The sequence below is a fragment of the Belonocnema kinseyi genome, chromosome 3, assembly GCF_010883055.1.
Source record: "Belonocnema kinseyi isolate 2016_QV_RU_SX_M_011 chromosome 3, B_treatae_v1, whole genome shotgun sequence".
Classification (NCBI taxonomy): domain Eukaryota; kingdom Metazoa; phylum Arthropoda; class Insecta; order Hymenoptera; family Cynipidae; genus Belonocnema; species Belonocnema kinseyi.
The window spans coordinates 61,685,800-61,693,192 of NC_046659.1; the positions used below are offsets into that span (position 1 = coordinate 61,685,800).

At 31.3% G+C, this 7,393-nt stretch overlaps 1 long non-coding RNA gene across 2 annotated transcripts in view; it reads left to right on the forward strand.

The window, feature by feature from the left end:
* The window catches only part of LOC117168829, a 17,594-nt gene that overhangs the window by 7,349 nt on the left and 2,852 nt on the right, over positions 1–7,393 (forward strand). The window lies entirely within an intron of this gene.

Below are 7,393 nucleotides of genomic sequence, written 5' to 3' on the forward strand. Positions count from 1 at the left end.
ATTACAAAATTATATTTTTGAGTTCAAATTATTACAATAATAAGTATGAAAATTAGGCTTTTTATCTATATAAAAACAAGAATCGTACTAAAGTTTCAAGCACTGAAAATAATTTAAATTATCTAACCTTCAAACTCGAGAAAATTGACTGCCGTTAAGCTTGATATACTTTGTTTTATCTCGTCTCGTGTATTTACAAATTTCGATTATTTCACATTTGTAGTAGATTAAATAACAGTTTAAGGTTTTTTGATTTGAGATGTCTGCACTTTTTCTTTATTTTGATGCAACTTTATTAATGATTTAGTTGTTTCATAATAATTGCACCTTTTTTAACACTGTCGGTATTCATGGAACAGAGAAACATGCTTCATATCAATGGACACGTTTTCAACCTTTTTTTTATTATATTAATATAGCTTTTATTGTGTTATTATTATATATTAGTTAAACTTGAAATAAAACAAATTAATTTTCAAAAAACAAAAAAACGAATTTTGAACCACAGTTCAATTTCCAACGAAAAAGATGAATTTTCAACCACAAAGATTTAAAAAAAAGATCAATGATCAAACAAATAGCTCAATTTTCTTTAAAAGATATATTTTTTACTAAAAATAAAATAGTTCAATTTTATGTGTAAAAAAAACAATTTCTAACAACAAAACAAATCTTCAACAAAAAAGTTAAATTTTCAATTGGAAATTGATTCTTGCTGAATATCAGGTAGAAAAATTGATTTTTAAGAAGGTAGTTAACTTTTTAATTAGAGATGAATTTTCAATTTACATGATGAATCTTCAACATAATTTTCAACGAAAGAGTTCAAATTTTAACCAAGCAATTGAATTTTCTACTGAAAAAGATGAATTCTCAAGAAACAATGTAATATAACTAAAATTTCAACCAAAATATACATATACATATATTTTTTTTTAAATAAAAACAGTTGCATTCAATAAAAAAATACAAATGTTCAAGATTAATTAAGTTTTCAGTTTAAAAATACGTTTCAGTCAACAGAGAAAACAAATTTAAAACAGACTGTCGAATTTTCAAGGAAAAATATGAATTTTCAATCATTGAGATTAATTTTCTACCAAAAAAAGAAGAATAATCTACAAAACACAAAATTATTTTTAAGTACAATAGAAGGAAAAAAAATCTGCCCGCGTGCGGCTCGCAAGTTTGAGCACGCCTAAGGCACATGACAGTTCTCGCGCTTCGCACTCGATAATATATTTGTCGCGTGTTTCGCGCTCGATAATGCATTTATCTCGTGCTTCGCGCTCGATTATGTATTTACCTTGCGCTATACGAGTTCGGTCTTTGTATGCACCCCACATTTTTGCGCAGGACTTTTAAAATTAAACGTCAAAGAATCGACAACTGTAATTTGGTGATTGTAAATTATTCTTCGTTAAAGCTCCTTCGGCTTTACCGAACACATTATCATCGCCTATCTCGTTCTTCGCACTCGATTTTGTCGAAAATTCGAACTTCTCTACATTACGTTCAACTCATATCATATGTATATTTATTTGTCTACCTCGGACTGGGGCTTCTTATTCAGATATTGCAAAATCAAGTACAAATTTTAATTTTAATGATTACTTTAAATTATTTTTTTTATTTTACATTAAGTTTGATTTTTAGCTACCCTGAAACATGTATATCATTTCGATAAATATATATTATTACAATTCATAATATGCACTAGTATTAAAACAAAAGTATTTTCGTTATCTTATTTTTATACTATAAAAAGTGCGCGTCCTATTTAAAAAATAGCTATTAAACATTTTATTGCAACTTTTGTCGTTTCCATAAACTGAATGTGTTTATTTTCAAATTTATTTTTTATGATTTAAACTAAAAATACGTGTCCTAGCCTAAGGTGGTTCTAAGTAAATTTGTAGGTATAATTTAAGTGAAAATTTGGTTAAATAAAATGTTATTGTAGCGTGTGTCCTATTTCAAAAAGTTACAATGTCGAATCCTAATATCTTTTCCCTCATACACAAACACTGTAGAAAATTTGAGAAGTAAATGGTTAGCGGAGTTGAGAGTACAATTTTTCGAAGTATAAAATCGACTCACAGTAACCCTACCCAACTTTCACTCATCGATTTCAATGAAACTGGGCAAAGTGATAGAACATTTAGAAATATTAGACCCGTGTTTTTTTTTATCTGCCCTAACTGATTTTTACGGGTAAAAACCACCCCTACCAAACCACAAGCAGGCTAACCCACCTAAACCTGGAGATAACAATTTTATTAAATTATTTCTCTTACAAAATTGAAATTCACACCATAAACTACCACACATAAATATCTACCCACCTGAGCCATTATTGGACTAATTTTTAACGAGGAATACAGTGTTAACCTTGAATTTGATCTTCAAGGTCAATTGAAGGTCACTTTTGTTTACATTTAGCGTTACCCGGGAACAACGACGTGAACGTAGCAAAATCTGTTCCCTTTGGGGTGCTCGATTTACGTGAGTCCCCTCGCCTCTCAAGAATCAATGAAATTTGGGTTTTTCAATCAGTTATTTTACGTATTTCTCACAGTAACGTGGAAGATTTTCTTCCGTTCGATTTTTAAATAAAATAGGTAGGTTAGGGAGTATATAATTAGATGAGCAAGTTTTTGAAGTAGAATTTAATTATTTTAAGCAAAAAACGACATTAAGCTCGCTATTTCTAACTTTAGGTGGAGTAGCCTGCTTGTGGTTTTGTAGAGGGGGTTTACAGGGGGTTAGGGGTATGCTTTCAAATATATAAGATTGGTTCGGTGTAGATAATGTTAGATGATAGGGGTGGTTTCTAACCCTAAAAATCAGTTAGGGCAGATATAAAAAAACACGGGTCTAATATTTTTCAGTGTCCTAACATTCTGCCAAGTTTCATTGAAATCGGTGAGTGACCGTTGGGTAGAGTTCAGTATGAGGTCAATCCGGAGTTAAATAGTCGTGGCGGGACTTCTTACGGAGTTTATATTCGGAGCTGCGTTCACAGAATACTTGCAAACAGAAGTTTTTCGCCACCTCATAGCTTCAAGTCAACGCGTGTAAAACTGCGAACATGAAAATTCTAGAATTCAGAATTCTAGATAATCGCGTAGATGCAATTTGTTACTTACACTGAGAAACTTTGTACTGGAAAAATGACTAAATTATAGGTTACAATTGAGGGACCAAGGCGATAATTCGTATAGTTTAATACAATAATCTAGATAGGATAAATAGGATAAAAATAGGATAGATAGGATAAAAAAATAGCCTAGATAGGATAAATTAGTGGAGACATAATTAAATTATATAAAAAGAGTAGAAGTAATGAGTACCTAAAATAACGTAAAAGACTAAATTTATCAGAAGAATTACTATTGTTTGTAGGAATATGAATTATACTATGACACTTTCTATTTTTTTATTATGGAGCAAGACAAATTCGGAAGATCGCTCTCGAATATTAGTAAGTGACTTCGTATTAGTAAGCGAGCCTAGCGTTGGACCGAGTGCAACCGAGCGTAAACGATGTAAGCCGACCAACGCTCTGTTGAAATTCCTTAAATTTACCAGTCACTCAATTTGGTTTGATGCAGAGATCATTATTATAATAAATTAGAATAATTCGAAAAGTTAAATTGAAAAACAAATTTTCCACAGTGAGCAAAAAATTATTTTGAAAAACCTCGATATTAGGATATTTGATTACGTTAAGATATAGTGCTTAGAATTTTGAAAATGCCATCACTGTGAATAATTAATGAATAATTTAATGAAAATCAATTTGAGTTCTGGCATTCACTTCATAAGAGCGATAAATTTCTGGATCGCATTATCTAGTTTAGTAGAATGGAATATCGCCGTGCTGCCGCATTGGAGACCAGTGTTCGATTCCCACCAGCTGTGCAATTGCAATTTAAAGAAATATAATAGTGCGAAAGAGTTCAACATCCTTATAATAAGACAGTCTGAATTTACGTCGTATGCTCGTGTAAACTGTAAAGGATACGTGTCTCATAACCTTGAATGCGACGCGGCGCATGTGGGTTTATTTTTCTTCGTCCGCTAAGCTGACTGCACTAATTTTTACTAAGTCGCTTACTAATTCAGTGCGCCGATCTCTCTTGACGTTACTATAGTCCTTTGCGAATATTCCAATCTTCTGTAGATATTAATGCAAGAAATTTAGAATTTTCTTCTACTGAAATTAGTAAGTGGCTATAATAATACATTGCTTGCTGGTTTACTACAGAGCTTAGTAAAAACTGCAAACCTTTTTTGAAATAAATGTACCATTTTAAAATTTTATTCCATTGAATTTTGCAGTTCGGCATGCAGTTACTAGTTACTACTCGAAGTAGTAAGCATTACAAAAGTTCCACTATGTCCCTCCATTGCGAACTAAAAATAGTAAAATCTAGTCTGATTTTTAGAAAATATTGCAGCAAAAGGTTTCTCCGTGTAATACTTAGAAAACTGAAATATGTCGACGAGAGAAAGAGTGAGCTATGACAACCAGGAAAAGTGGGTGAAAATGGTATATGAATCAGAATTGGAATATTTAACAATATTTAATATTTACAATACAATACAATATTTAATATTCTTACCATCAAACCTATTCAGAGCACTTGAGTCTCTATTTCTAAATAGTGAATACTTCCTTTAGCGTTCCTTTTTAGCGATATTTATTCCTTAAATTCAACTCCTTATGGTGTCGTGGGACAACTATAAGGTCAGAACGCAGCTGATTGAAATAACTCCAGACAGTGCAATTAGGAAGTTCTTTTCCAAGAGTTACATTTTAACTCGTCCTCTTATACTCCGCTTGTCGTTTACTCAAAACGGTGGCACTTTTATAGGGTATGCTTCGGAGTTGACTTCAACTCCGATTTTTTAGTAGTGAAGTTTTCTGTCCTGAAGATAACTTTTTACTACGACACCATTAAACTGCATCTGCTACAATTCTTCAAGAAAATGAAAATTTAGATTAAAGGTAGTTACCATCTTTTACAACGTGTTGTATTTTTTATACCACCTCACATCCGCAGAAAAAAGTTCTTATTAAATTTAAAAAAAAAAATTGTTTGATTAGGTTCTTTTGATTCAACATGCAAATATGTTTATATTAAAAGAAAATTTATTTGATTTTAATAAATGACGTTCTGTAGTTGTTTTAATTTAAAGAAATTATTTGTCCAAATGATTTGTCTGATTTAAAACATTCTTTTGATTTAAAAAAAGTTACTACCCAGGAAAAAAGAATCGACAGAAAGCGAGTCGGTTTTAATTGCGTATCTGTCATTTGCAGATTAAAAGAATAAAAATGCAATCGGTTGGCCATGATTTTAATCGGTCACCTGTGTGCGGTGCTTTAAATCTGATATTCCACATTCGTCAAAATGCTGAGTGAATAGAGTTGAATGAGTCTGACTAAACTGAAATAATTCCTATGAGCATTCTACGATTCGTTAATGTGCATATGAATGGGTTGAGATTCAATATGAAATGGAGTTCTTAAAAGATCACACCCAATGTTAAAAATACGATGCGCACATAGCAATTTTCAATAAGCGTGAATCTGCCAATTGTAGGTTACATCAGGCTGTGTTCAACTGAGTGGACTATGCAGATTAAAATTTTAAGAATTTGTTTCCAATGAGAAGTATGAGATAATAAGTTTGAAAAGCACAATGCTGATTAATAAAAAATTACAGAAATTCAAAATAAATAATGTTGTAATATATTATAATTGATGCGACAATTTATTTATAAATTCAATGATTATTTAGCTGTAATTCTCTTTTTAAAGTAGTTTCATTAGATTCTCCTGTACAAGAATGATAAGATTTACACTGAATTTAGTGTCAGTGACATTCAACTGATTCAGTGCACATGCTAATGGCTGCAGGGAGTCCACGTGTTAGAAACAAACTCCGCAATTCGCTTATATACATTTGCATCACAAACATCTAAATGTTTAGAATTTCAATACCGCATTTTTGGTAAAGGCAATTTCGATAAGATAAAACGTGCGTGTCAGTTTTTATAAATTTAAGATTCATATATGGTAAATGTGAAATAAATAAATTTTTAACATTCTGTGTGGTGTGATCCAAATATGTCAAAAAAATGTTCAGCAAAATCAATTAAAATACCTGAAAATGAATAGTCTGTAAATAAAAATAGTCTACATGTATGCCAGGATTTTCTTAAAGGTGGCCATTGAACTATTTTTAAATGAATAATTTTAACTATATAAATTATATTGGTTTTATTTAGATTATTAATTTTCTATCGGAATTATCGTTCCTCTGTCGGTTAATGCTGATTCATAATCGCTACTGAATGCGCCCGAGAAAAAAATTACGTGGCCGATTAAAAAAGTTGATTTATCATTCAAAACTCACTCTAACCTATGGGCGGCTATCTGGTATTCCAGTGACAGATACGCAATTTAGAGGACCTCAAAACCCATTCAAATGCAAGTGAATGGATTTTTGTTTCCTGGGTAGGAACAGTGAAAGAAATAATTTCTTTAGAGTCGCAGTAATTTGAAATAATTAAATTATTTCTTTGATTCAAAGAAAGATATTCTTAATCCACATTACCAATGTGCCACGAGATCGCGCAGAACAAATCACTTGCCAGCAAAAAAGAAAGTACTGATACGAATTAAATTGAAAACACTGAAACATACCGCAAAACCGCTTTGTGACCACGACGCATTGGATCAGTGTGTCAATGTGTGTAAATTTGAGAAGACGAAATTTTAATTTCGAATCTTTCTACACGTACAATTGCGGTGCAAATTTTTGAAGTCAGCGAATTCACTTTAATGCGTGAGCACGCAAACGCTTCAACATAGGTTAATGCGTCTAAATTCATAGAGTAAAATACACATTTGAATTCGCCCCAATTCGCCATGACGAATTTCAGCTAGTGACGACGTAAACTTGTCTCAAGAAGAACCTTTTTCGATTCCGAAATGAGATTAAAATTGATGAATAAAAAATTTGTAGAATTATTAAAAATAATATTTTTAATTAAAAAATTATGAATCTGTGGGTCTGAGCGATTATCGCCCTGAAACATTTTCTTCAAACAAATTAAAATTGTAATTTTGTATAAGTATCACCTAAGCCGTTAGAAATACGTAAAAATAAACAACATTTTCGGCGTCAACGTCAAACAAGTACAGTACAAATGAAAATCCGTAAATAATTTGGTTGAATATTTATATTATATAAAAATATACGAAATCGTTTAATCATTAATAAAGATTAGCTTTTATGACAGTCAGAATGAACCTTTTTGTCATAGGGCAGTTATGTACTCGAAATTATAAACCGCTCGTCTTGAGGTCATACAAATT